This window comes from Aphelocoma coerulescens, chromosome 1 (genome assembly GCF_041296385.1).
Source record: "Aphelocoma coerulescens isolate FSJ_1873_10779 chromosome 1, UR_Acoe_1.0, whole genome shotgun sequence".
NCBI classification, from domain to species: domain Eukaryota; kingdom Metazoa; phylum Chordata; class Aves; order Passeriformes; family Corvidae; genus Aphelocoma; species Aphelocoma coerulescens.
Genome location: NC_091013.1, coordinates 100,779,116 through 100,792,688, shown reverse-complemented (window position 1 = coordinate 100,792,688; position 13,573 = coordinate 100,779,116). Strand labels below are relative to the sequence as shown.

At 41.1% G+C, this 13,573-nt stretch overlaps 1 protein-coding gene across 6 annotated transcripts in view; it reads left to right on the top strand.

Moving 5' to 3' along the window:
• Positions 1 to 13,573, top strand: part of CMSS1 (cms1 ribosomal small subunit homolog) — a 225,670-nt gene that overhangs the window by 177,887 nt on the left and 34,210 nt on the right. The window lies entirely within an intron of this gene.

The window sequence follows — 13,573 nt, the reverse complement described above, 5'->3', positions numbered from 1 at the left end:
TAGGAGAAGAGTCAGGCGTGGAAGTGCAGTGGTGATTCCCAGAAGCAGCCTGACTGTCAACACAATGGCTCACGTCATGCTGCTAGGAAACAGCATCTCAGGGTCTGAAATGGAGCTCAAGTTTACAGGAAGGCCTTAGATTGCTTTCACCTTGAGTATGGGATCTGCTTCCATGATGATATTCAGGTGTATGGCAGTTATAGGATGAGAGGTTTATGGGCATGTGATAATTTACTCTGCTATTTACTGATAGGCTCACCTCCCTTTGTGCAAGTGAACCTTAAAGGGAAACCATATAATCATGTTAGCAATTGCTTTAGCTGAGAGAAGGAATAGTGTTCTTTCCTATATCTTCAGCTTTCTTGTGAGAAATTCCACTTCTGAGGCTAAAACTTCCCTGCATGTACCAGCATTTATTTATTTTTGGCTTTTCTGAGAATAGGAGGTTTCAGCCACACTTCCATAATGAGAGAAGAATGAAATGAGATTTTCTTTGTCCCCAAAAATGTTGGTTTTAAACATCCTTTCAGCTGTGTGGATGAAATTGTAAAATTGGCGTGTGACAGTGATGCTCCAGAATTCTCCAGGGGTGTTTGAGCTTGACTTCATGGTTTCATGCAGCTTTTTGTGGCTGATACAGAGCTGATGAAGCAGACTTTTCCAATTCATTTTTTCTGAAGCACACAACTAAGGAAAGATTGACTACGGAAGCATCTGCAGCTAATTTAGCAGAGTAGTGCAATGAAGGATATTGCTGCAAATTGCTACAAAGGCCTGGCATGGTTGGTGGCCAGGCCAGAGAAGAATCTTTTGTGTGACTGCCAAAATCAGAAGGTGCCTCAGTCTCTTGTGCTCTTACTTGAACTGAAGGAGAGGCAGCACTTCTAGAGTTGTCCAGTGGTCTGAAATGACAGTGAATTTATCAACAGTGAGGTGTGGTTTCTCCTTTACTTTTTCCTTGGTCGCCCCCAGGAAGTTTTTTGATCAGGGAAAGATAATTAGTGGAGCAGAGTATTTTGCCAACCACATTTAATGTTGGCATGACAGCTGAGTCCTCAACGCTTTCCTCAAGCATCTCAGGGTCTAAATGGGCAACTGAAAATGGTTTTCTGGTAAAAGTCATGTCCAAACTGGTGAGGAGAGGAGACTGCAGAGAGTAGCTGATGTCTGAAGAGAAGTGTGAGGGTTGTTTTTTGTTTTAATTTTGTTCTTAAGCTCTTTCCATGAAAAGACCTGGCTGCCATTGCTGCTCTGATTTTTCTTCTTATCTTATTCTTTCCCTTCTCCTGGTCCATGTTTGAATGATGGGATGTGACCCCTCTTGCATTATTTCTGTCTCATTTCACAGTTCTAGGTTCCTCATATGTCTCTCTATTTCCTTCCTTAATTTTTGTCATTATGTTAAAAAAAAAAAACAAAACCAAAATTCTTTGATGGCACCACATGGGCAGAAAAATGTCTGGAGGATCATGTCATTCAGTCTACACAATGCTTGGATCTCAGCCATTCTCTGAGTTCATTGCTTACATGACCTCTAAATATTTATTTTTGAAATGGGTTTATAAATCGCTATGATTGATTAAAAGACTCCTGAAAAATGTGAGTTCTTCTAAACACATGCAGAGTGGTGGTTGGTTTTAGCAAAACAAGACAACAAAAAAAGCAAACAACTTGTTTAATTTTAAGTGAAGTATCAGATCTATGCAAAACTGTACGTTGTTTTATTCTTTAAATCTTGTGGGTAGAAGCTGAACAACTAATATGTATTCAGAATGACCATAGCCTTGGCAGCAACTCTGAACTCATATATCAACATTTCTAGCATGAGAGATGCGACCATAATTTTCTTTCAGCAGCCACGTTTGAGGGGGGTTGTTTTCTTTTGGTTTTTAGTGTATTCCCCTTGTGCTTTTGCTTGGACAAATACTGTGTCTTATGTGATTAAAATCAAACTCTCTGACTAGTATATATTTAAATTGCTTTGTCCTGTACAAACAGGCAGATCTTGGCTCCAACCCTACATTCGTATGTGAGACATCAGATTCTTAAGACCACTGGTTAATTGGAAATCACTTAATGGGAACTAATTGTCATTGCCTTGTGAGGAAGGCTTAGTGAAAGTATTTTAATAGAAATACATAGGTGACTGTAAAGGTCAAACCCAGATAGGAGTGTGGGGAAGCCTATAGGCCAAAGCCAATTTGATGAGATATAAATGCTTATCCAGCCTTCCTTTGCTGCAATGATAAACAGTCAAACAACCTTCATACATACTTGCCAGGTAAATATATGAGAGTAGGTTTGCCTTGTGGAGTTTGAGTGTGGATATATAATATGTTTCAATCTTCTGTGTGGAAATCTTCATTTTTTCAAGAACTTCATGCCAGGTTTTATGCTACAAAACTTATCAACCTGCTCCAAGAGGCATAAAGAGCCCTGTCAAACACAGATTTGTGACAGATTTTTATTTGCCATGGCTGAAGTTATGTGGCAAGTATGGCAATGTAAAAAGTGCAATGTTTGAGGAGGTAAATGGCTCTATCTGCTAATCTTACTTTCTAAACAGTACCTGAGAGTACAGGTGACTTGCTTTGCCAAAAACAAACTTTAGGAAAAGGAAATTTGACATCTTGCTTTTTTTGATGGTGTAAGTGGGTGAGGGTAATACTGTTCAACCAGAGTGTTTCATTATAATTACCAATTTAAAAAATAAAATGACACTTGAGAATATGTTATTACACTAAAATGATCCAAATCCAGCTTTCATTGGAGAGCCCAACTGTGTAAAATGAGCATGGTTTTAGAAGTTAATACTCCCTTACTACACAGTGCCTCCACACACAACAGCAATAACATCTGTGTAATGGGGCATTTCTATTGCTTTAATCACCACTTACTGCACTCTTACTGGTCATTAGTTCTATACATTAATGACACAAACGTGGATTTACTAGTGCTGTAAACCTGTGGGAAACAGTGAGTCGAATTAGTGTCTTTTTCTAATAACAACTGATGTTTATTAGACCTGAACATGGTGTGTCACCTTCTACAGTAAAAATGACTGCTTGTGAGCCATTTGAGGTTGCTTGAATGATGCTTCATCACTTGGTTGTAACATTTCTAATTGTAGAAAACTTTTCCACTCGCTAGCAAAGTCTCAGTTCCTGATTTAGGGGATCAAAAACTGTTTGGAAATCACTTTTTACCCTAGAGTGAAAGGTTTTTATTTAAAAATAGTGCTTCCTCACATGTAATGTTGACACAGTAGAGACCCCTGAGTTCCTTGAGAGGATAAGATATGCAAGATATGTGTGTCTTAATGTGACTGTTCATAAACCAACTCACTGCTGGGCTGCATCCTGCTCTGGTCAAAGAAACAAGTTTCTGATGCAAAATTAGCTACAGTAGTTAGTGCTCTTTGGATTTTAAGGAGTTAATCTACCTGTCAAGCCATGGTTTTGTATTGTACCAGTCCATGCCATGTCTACACAACCATGAGAACATCTCTGAGATGGTTAGAGACTTCAAAACCTCTGTAAGTTAGTAAAAATCCCTTCTTTCCTCTTTTTGTGTAATTTGCCATCCAGTTGATTATGGTCACTTCTAAGAAGGGCTGATGAATATGAATCTTACCTGCTACCCCTTATAAATGAGTTCTTAAGTTCAAGGTTAAAGGTTGTTTTTCAATTTGGTTGTCTTTCAGTAGCAATGAACTATGTTATTTACAACATTAGCAGCTGTGTGGTATCTCTTGGCTGTAATGCTCCACAGCTGATGAAAATAACCATAGAAATTGTTGAACCTCAGTACCAAGAACATGAAGGACCTCTAAGAGGTACATTTTAAGGAATTGTTGAGTACAGTAGTTTTTTTAGTGTCCTTTCCTGTGCTCTGAGAGGTGTGCTGCCCTATCTTCCACTGGCTGCAAAATCTGGGCATCTCCTTCTGCTGGTCTGACAAAGACAATCCTTGTGTATGTAACCCATCCCAAAAACCCTCAAATGGATGAGCTGTTGGGACCAGGTCCTTGTCTGAGAGAAAGTGGCACAGTCATCTTGTAAGCAGAAGACAAGAAAGAAGTGTGTTGCTCCTGGGCATGCAGAGCCATGGAGGGGCATATGAATCCCAGGCAGTTGCTTTGATAGTGCATAGGGAAAAGGAGAGGGGAAGGATTCTGAATCCTTAAGAAATATTTCTTCTTGATACATGCTGAGATTCTATTTCCTTGTGCAGAGCTGGAGACAGCTGGTATTCCTCCAGACACTGAGGAAGCTGGGCGTCAGCACTGTCTGCTTCAGATAAGATTAATAATGTATAGATTCGTGGGGAGTGGAGCCTGATGTGTTGGGATGCCACGGCAAGCACTCCTAGTGAGGAGGAGCAGCTGCCTGCTTTGGGCCTCCTGAGAGCAACGAGAGGAGCCATCTGAGGCAGACTGGGATTGGCTCCTGTTTGTTCTGCAGACAACTTGCTCTCACCTGGTAGCAGACTGTGCTGAATGCAGCACAGATCTATGGATGTGTGATCATGTCCAACTCCTGGCTCTGTACACTTCAAAACTCTCTTAGAAAAATGACCCGACAACTGAACACAAGAATACAGCAGAAGGAAGTTTGTTTCACCCTTGTGTGGCAGATTACAAGTGAGCTTAGTAAAATACATGCTAACACAAGTCTTGACCAACAAGTAAGAACAGCAGCAGTTTTTTAAATTAAAATCCTCTGCAGTGACTTCTGCTTCCCATTTTTGATTTGGAAGTTGAGAATTGTTTGATCTCATTAATGCTTTCTGTGTTGTATGCAGGTTGGAGGCTTTTGACCTATCTCTTTTACACCTTTTTTATCAGCCAGAATATTGTTCAGAGCCATGGAGTGATAAGGCTTTGTAGGCTCAAGCTCTTTTGGGCTCACTTCTGAGGTCCTGGCTAGGATCTGCCCAACCTCACAGTTTTGAAGCAGCTTTTAGGGTCAGCCTGAGTTAAGTGCACCATGTTATTTACCTTTCCACATCCTTGGATGCAATTAAGAGATATGGCATGAGTGAAGAACAGAAAATTAGGAGGGGAATTCTAGATCACTGGAGGCTGCAGCATATGAGTGCTGGTATTTTCACACATTCATGGTGCTGGGTTCCCAGTCCTGGTGCTTAACCTGAGGCAGGGAGAGCAATAGCAGCTGTTCCTTTCCTGCTGGCTTGAACACGGTGTAAGTGGTGGTGTACCCAGTGGGTGTTAAATACATCACTCAAGCTCTTCTGAAACCTGAACTAAATACTCGGTTGGTTGCCGAGTGTGAAATAAAAAAAAGAATGAAAATGACTGAGGCTTGCAAATCTGCCTCTCCAAATAAAAAGATCAGGTTTTGTGCCCTGTGGTAATTGATGCTTTTTTCTTTTTTTCTTTTTCTTTTTTTTTTTTTTTTTTTGGAGGTTTACAGTCCAAGCTCTTCAAGCATTGGTTTCACAAACAATTACTCCTAGGCATGAATGACTGGTTTCCAGCCTGGAATAACTTTGCATGCTCCAGAGAATGCCATTGCCTTTACCCAATTCTGTGATTATTTACTGTAACAAATGATTACTGTAATGGTTGGGGTAATGACAACTGTAAAATAGAATATCTGTGGTACTCTTGGGCTAGCAGAAGCAAACAGAAAATAATGAACTGGATGCCTTGCTAGAGATGTGAGCATAGGTTTGTACCTCGCTTGCTGTCAAAGGGGATCCATTGCTTCTGCACGAAAGTGAGATGTGCTTTCTTATCCTGCACAGAACAGTTTCACCCTGGAAAACTAAACTAATTCATATTTTATTTCATTTGGGTTGTGTTTTGTCAGCTTTATGGATACACTGGGGTAAGGGGCATGTGAATTCACTTCTCTTTCTTTCCCCTAGCCTCTTCAGTGCCTGTCTTTTCAAAAGATTTAGGTAACAACAATGAACACCTGGTAGATTTGTGCTGCATTTGGCCTGGTGGTGTAGCAGGGAGGGCTTGGTACCCCTTCACAGAGGTGGGAGCTGCCAGGAGCAAGTGTGTTTCCACCCGTGTGGAAACACACTAGCAGGGACCAAGGAACCGTGACTGTCCAGGCACTGAGCAGGGGGTACAGCAGCTCACCGTGCTGAGAAGGGGAGAGGGTTGGGTTTTGCAGGAAACAAAGCATTTTCTACATGACAAGGAGAAGCATTCTGACTCAGAACCAGAGCCCCACATCTCCTGCCCTCATTCCCTTTCCTGCCACTGGCTTCAGTGGTGTATGCTGGCTGCCCTTCTCTTGGGTTTAGCCCTTTCTGCTTAAACACTGTCTTCAGGGTTTTTCCTGGTTCTTTCACATTGTCTGGATCTTTTTCTGGTTTTTACATTCCTCTTGGAGGAAGGTTTGGTATCTACTACTACTACTGGATGGGGACAGTGTACAGCAGGTCACATTTAACTGATACTGGGGACTGCAGTGTCTCAGAAGAAACGGGGAGAGTACTGGGCAGTTTAACATTTTCATTTCCATACAGTAGCAAAACACTGGTGAATTCATGATGCAGAGAAGAATGCACAGGAAAATTACTGAATTTAAAGATATAAATGACATCATCTTATGGGTCTTATGATGTATCAGCTAAAACTTGCTTGTATTTAGATCTGGTTCGTCCTTTGCCATGTGTTTCTATGCATGTCAGGCTTTAAGCATGACTCCCTTAAGCCTGGATGATACAGAAAATGTATATAACACTGCACCATGTGTTGAACCCTGAACATCCTGATTTTATCTTGTCATGTTACCTCATATTATTATGCTAGTTCATTGCTGAGCTTTTTAACCAAATGCTACTGTGGCTCATCTTTATTATAATAGAAACATATTTTAAATTAAAATGCTTTTACAAAATACAAAAAAAACCCCTTCTTTCGTAATTAGGAATGTCTTTGTGCTTTTAACTTATAAAAGTATTGAAGAGGTATTTGGTTTCTGATGCTATATTTGGCATTCTACAGCCACATGATTTTAGTGATATATAGTTGAAATGCCTTTTGAAAGCCTCTATAATAAAAATAGAAAAGAAATTAGATTACCTCTGAGACTTAAAAGGACCATTGAAGAATTTATTAGAGCAATGTTAAAATATGCTGTAAAACGAGTCATGTTAGTCTGCAAATTGATGTGGCATATCTGGGGATTCAGAGTGCTGTACTACTCAGATTAATTAAAATGTAGTCAGCTGAAACCTTCACTATAATCAGAATTGTTCCCCAGGGTTATACCTTCATTACAGTCCTGGTGTAGCCTTCCAGTCCTGACCATAGCTGAGCTAAGTAATTACTTCAATTTAAAAAAAAAACCAAAAACAAAAGGATAACATGACCATGACAGTACTTAGATTTATTGTTTGGGGAGGTTTATTGCTATGCTGGGCTCTGTTTGATATCATTAATTATACATAGCTGTGCTTTATTCTTCCGAAGACAAACAGTGAGAGACAAAGTATCTCTGATGTGAGGGTTGTGCTGTTTCCCATATTGTAAGACGTGGAATATGTTACAATTGCTGGTTTCTGTAACTTTGGCTAAGGTGCCGATCTCCCTCTGCAGATTGCTGCCTGTCTTATCCCTGTTGTGCTGTGGGTAGTGTTCTGCTGCACAGGGTTTCCTTATCAGCAGTCCTGCACTAAATCAACAAGGAGGAGACTGCATTTCCCACCAGGGTCTCAAAGGAAGAATTCACATCATGTGAATTGGTACAGGATACCAGAGGACATCTGCCTTACGAGGCTGTTTCCAGAGTTCAGACTTCAGGAGCTAGATAAAGCACTCTCTCTCAGATAAAGCTTCTGTCTCTCCCACACCATGTGTATTCTGACCCCAGCTTTGCAGAGCCTGTCAGCAGTTTGTCCTTGAGCTGGATGTGGTAGTGAAACCCTCTGGATAAGGCTAACCCTTATCATTCTCTTGTGTCGTGTCAGGGCGCTCTCCCAGAAGCTGCTGAATAGCAAAGACATGACAAAGAAGCCTTTGATGGTGGCTGTCAATACTGGAACCTGGAGATTGTAACTCAGAATCAAAATGCATCCTACTGAACTGTGGCTCTGACAGAGTGAGCCCCAAGCTTGTTCTTCATATTAATGATCTGAATACAACTGGTTTAGATTCTCAAAAATACTTCTAAAAACACTTATGCTTTTTCAAGGGTTAAAGAAAGGGATTTCATGTCCTTCCTGTCAGAATATAATAAACAACTATTATATTCTCCTATAGCACTTCCAGAATCCCATAGAACTTTGCATGTGTTATTTAGGCTCCAACACACCCCATTAAGGGGTATTTCTATTTTTTTTTTTCTTTTCTGCAGTAAGACAAACTGAGATGGAAGAGTGCTAGTGGTTTGCTAAAGGCTAAGCAGTCCCCCTGAGATGAGTCCCCCTCAATGCATACTCCCAAGCTCTTCAGTATAACAAAGCACATACACACACCTGACTTCCATTTAAATGAATCTTCTAGAATTCCCTTCTCTGACCACGTGCACTGGGCATTTACACAAAGGAAACACAGCATATCTACTCATCTATGTAGTACATCATCAACAATTGTGAAGTTTAATATTGACTGCTTAGTACCTGTGACAGCTTTGCAGTTTTAATAATAAAAATGTCTTCAATGTTAACAGCTCTATTTAAGTGACATGTCACAGGAAAGGAGTAGAGAAGAGGCTAGCTGGGCCTTCTGCAGTGACTGCTCCATACCCTGCACTGTTTGTTTGATGAAGCCTGGCATTTCTTCCTTTAATTTCAGTGTCAAGGAGCGAAGTTGAAGGGAAACCTGCCTTGTACATTTATGATGGGGCAGTCCAAAATGGAGGAATATCTATGCTCCCAAAGAGACTTGTGAAATTCTTTGCCCACGTAAGGAGCCAGTCTCTGGGAAGATTCAACAAACCTGTAATTAGACTACATGCTGTCCACCTCAGACAGCTGGAAGTCAGATGAAAGATAGTGTGAGGGGGAACAAAGGCTCTGTTTTTCCCCCTTCAAGAGCCTTAAGTTGCAAGAAAGGTCATATAATTTCAACCTCTTGGTGTCTACTCATCTGTGTGGAGCCTCCATTGCAGTCTGGTTGTCTCTCCTTCTAAGTGGGTTGGTGCTGGTGAGTGGGTGATGTGGAAGGGAATGTGCAGCCCCTGGGCTTGGCTGAGTGAGAGGAACTGCACAGGAACAGCAGGTGCTCGAGCACACGAGCCCTGACACATCATCTCAACCCTTCATTTTTCTCACATACTGACAAGCTCATCCTGTACAGTCTCACTTTCTTCCCAAGTGGGACTTCCTTGCCTTCCCCCTTTTTAAGGCAGGTGTTGTGAGAGGGGACACACATCAAGTTGCATTGGATGACATCTCTAAGCGTTGTGTTAGCAGAAGAAAATGCAGTGACAGGAAGAGTGGCTGCTGCTCATTTGCTATTTAAATTGAGTGTTCTTAAAGACTGACAAGATGATGTAAAATGCCTATTTTTACTGTACTTCGTACATGATTTCTAAATTGTTTCTTTAGGGAGAGTATCTAAATTATTTTACATCCATTTAGAGATTTTTTTTTTCATCTTTCATTCTTTTATTCACCTTCAGTATTATTAGTGGTTAAGAAAAGTGCACGAGGACTATGCTAAAATAAAAATACTGACTTTTATTTTTTTGCAATGTTATTTGCATGCTAAGGCTTGGATGCTGTTCTCCTGTTGAAGTGAATGCCTGCAGATCAGACTGGTATACTAAAAAGCTGGTTATGAGTGAAAAGTGGGAAAGTTCTCCTCCAAGGATTTCTTCTAACAGGACTATGTTTCATTTTATGTAAAATTGTAATTTACAGTTTTGCAGCTGTCTATATGCACTTTTACTCTCTGGTGTTTGAGACAAAAGAACTCGCGTGTTGTTGGATTACTTTCTGTGGCATTTTAGCATCAGTAGTGGTCACTGTGAGTTTGCTGCAATTGAATGAATTTAGGCTTATGTAACAGAAGATAAGAAATTTGTGTTAGTTTTGAATAATCCAAGTTTGAACTGTTTCTTCCTGCATAGCTTAATGCCAAATTGTATAGGTGGGATTGGCGTTGGAAATTGTCTCAAAGTTGACAACCCTTCATCTTCTCACGCAAATTGGTTGTATACCCATCCTGAATAATCACCAAAGTTAGGACTGAGACCCAGAAAATTGTACTGAGTGGGACCACAAAGATGTCTGGGCAAGAAGTAGGTCACTGAGTGTAGCAGACTGTGGCCTGCTGGCAGTTTTCATGAGTTTAGAGCTGGCACTTGCACCTGCCAAGCAGCGTGGTACTGCAGGCCTGAAGAGTACCTCAGTGTTCCAGTGGATTTCTTGTTCTGTGCCTTACTGTGCTTAGCTGTGAGCATGAAGATTTTTTGTGCTTTGAGTAGACAACAGTAAATTTACCACAGTTAAAAGTAATATTCTGTAATGCAAAATGTGAAAACCAGCATTGGAGATCTTTCTGTCAGTCCCAACACTTGTATCAGACTGAAAGAAAATGCAGATGATGAGTCTATTCCTCACCTCAGGGAAGACTGTTTTCTGCAACAAGATATCACTCTACCACTGGTGCACAGAGAGCAAAATACAGCAGGGCACCCTATGGAAAAGTTGTGTTGTTGAGTTTTTCCTTGCTATTTTTGAGAGATGGATTTGCAAAAGCAGGTCAGGCAAAGGTTGGGGGTATGTGGCTGCTTGTGAGTATGAACTTTGATTTCTTTCCCTGTCCTGGTTACGAGTAAGTCTCAGGGGAAAGTACTGTTTAGCAGAATGACTATAATTTATTTAAGTAACTGTTTGCTTAATTATAGCTTTGTGATTTTTCTGTGTCTATAAGTATCTCTCTTTCCTATACAGCATGTGTTGGCATATCATCTTCCATCCCTTCCTGAAAAGTATATTCATAAGTTGTTGCAGTAGTCACTAAAGGTTTTGAAAGAAAATTTCAGTGCAAGGTTTAAGGCAGAGCTCCTTCAGCAGTTGTAGCAATCTGTTTTCTTACCAAATGCTGTGTTCCTCCCCTATGCAAGTATACACATAGATCTGTACCCAGGTACTCACAGAGTGACTCCAGGTGCCACCTTTACCCTTCTCACACTCTTCCAGTCCCCTTTTGGGTGTCCCTGCCTGGATGCTGGCTGCAGCACCAGCTGTGCATTGATGGTGGTGGATGGAGGTGAATCTTGGGTCCTGCAGATTGACTGCAGAGCTGTGTAACATTGGTGCTGTAGCACCTGACAGGACCTCTTGCTAAAGGTCCTTGTTTCAGTTTGAGTTGAGGTATGCTTTGACTTTCCCCAAAATCTCGGCTTGTTTCTGTGTGTTCAGCTTGGCAGGGAGGGAGGGAGGAAAATCCCAGGATTGTTTGTTGTTTGGTTGCACCAGAAGAAAGCCCCCAAGGCAGAACATAAGTACAGTCAGTAGAGAAGGGGATCTGACTGCTGGTGGGACTTATCCCCCTGGCACTGTTCGGATTTACCCATCTGGCTCTGGCCCTGTTACACCTGTCAGCTGAGGGGGACAGTGCCAAAGCAAGGAGTGAGTGAATGTCCCCTTGGAGCTTTGCCTGGCCAGCTGGCAGCACACATCATCAGCCAGGCTTTGCCTTCCTCCTCCTCCACAGCCTTGGACATGTCATTCAATATATAGAGCCATGCCCTCCCATCACAAGGGAGGAAAGTGGGTTTCAGCCCCATCAGTCCCGCCAATAGAAAGGAAGGGTTTTGGTCTTTCTTTTGTACATTAGAGGAGGAAAAATAAATTTCCTCCTTTTTACTTTTTTTTTTTTTTAATTTTTTCCCTTCTGTGGTGGTCTCCATTAGAATGGACATATTGTGCCCGTTGAAGACCACACCTTGGCAAGACAAAGCTCATTCATGGTGCTGGAATTTTTTAATGGAGTTTTATGAGGACAGAATAGAAAGAGGAAGATCCTACCAAGTAGGCTTGGCCTCAGAAAGAGGTTAGAAGCAGATTGAGGTCTGTCTGCCTTAGAATATGAGGCCTGTTCACTCAGATGTACTTCTTTTTAGCTTCTTCTGGTAATGCCATGCTCATATTCATCATCATACTGCCATTTTCCAAAGCTGTCATCCTTTCATCCCTATGTCAACAAACCTCCCACCAGTTTGGGTGACAGACACATTTGAGGCTCAGCTCCTGTGGGGAAGGTGTGATGACCCTCCCTTCAAAACAAGCCAGTCCCTGTCTGCCTGTCTGTGATGCAGCACTGCTCCTGTCCATCTGCCAGGGGCATCTTTGGGAATGCTGCATTAGTAAGCTCAGTCACTACTGCTTTAAGCCAACCCTACATCCCTGATGTCTTTAGTATTGATGGGGGAATAAGTAATATTTTCCCACATGCAAATGGAGAATAGTACCACAAAGTATCACAAAAAACTAAGTCGATTCATTAAGCAATAACTTAAGGCAAAACCTGAACATTTAAAAATTATAAAGACGAATTTTTGCCCTTTTCTATCACTGTATAGCAAGTGTTTATAACAGATTGTTCAAATCCTAGACTGCACTAGGTGCTTTTATACTGTGAAGCCTTTTACTTGCTGATGAATTTGATAAATACAATTGCAGTACTTCAGTAACACTCCTTTAACAGCCTCTTCTTCAAGTCCTCACAGTATAAACCTTCTGGACGAGTCTGAATTGTCACATGCAACACATCCCAAGTTGGTTCCATGGCATGCTACCATAATTTTCATTGGTTAAAGAGTCTTAGGACTGCTAGGAAGGTATTTTGTGTGAAATGGGTGGTTTTTACTGCATCTTTCAAATAAACTTAACACTCAAGACTCCAAGAATAAATTACTAAGCAAAATCAGAAGCAAAGAATGATAAGATGATCTTATGCATAGTTGAGAGTAAGCAAAATCAGAAGTTTTTTCAGCAGATAAGACTTTTGCCAACTTAGAATTTTTTACAGCCTGATGCATGGCATTGTTTAACCAGCAGCTATATTAAAACAAGACCACCCAAAATAGGTACGGTAACTCACCCAGTCACTTTAGCTGAACTCCCAGTGACTTGGTGACCTCTCTTGCTCTTTGCTTACTTTTAATCCAGAATCCCTATATCTGCCTTTCTTCAGTTGCTTCTGCTAAGACTTTTATGTAGTGATTATGTTGTGAAGAACATTTTGGTGGTGTCCCATCGGTGTTTCAACCATTGGATCAAGTGGATCTTTCTACCCAATATTTTCAGGTTACCATTCCTGTGTGCTTGCTGTGGTCATGTTGCATTAGAAAGTGTGTGTGTGTGCCAGTGCTAAATCCATGGCTCCAGAGTGTCTTTACATGACAACATTCTCCTCATGCTGGATCTACACTAGAGTATCATGATGCCTATGTGACCTGAAGTGTGCTAGGATCTCTTTACAGACAGGTATGCAATGATGTATTCTGCCCAGGGTTTTTTTTCCTTAAGAATCACAACAGTTTAAAATGGTGCTGAGGAAAATTGTTGAGCCATGTGTGTTTTTAAAAGGAGAAGCAATGCTGAACCAGTGTACAGTGCACAGTGGGAAGGAAAC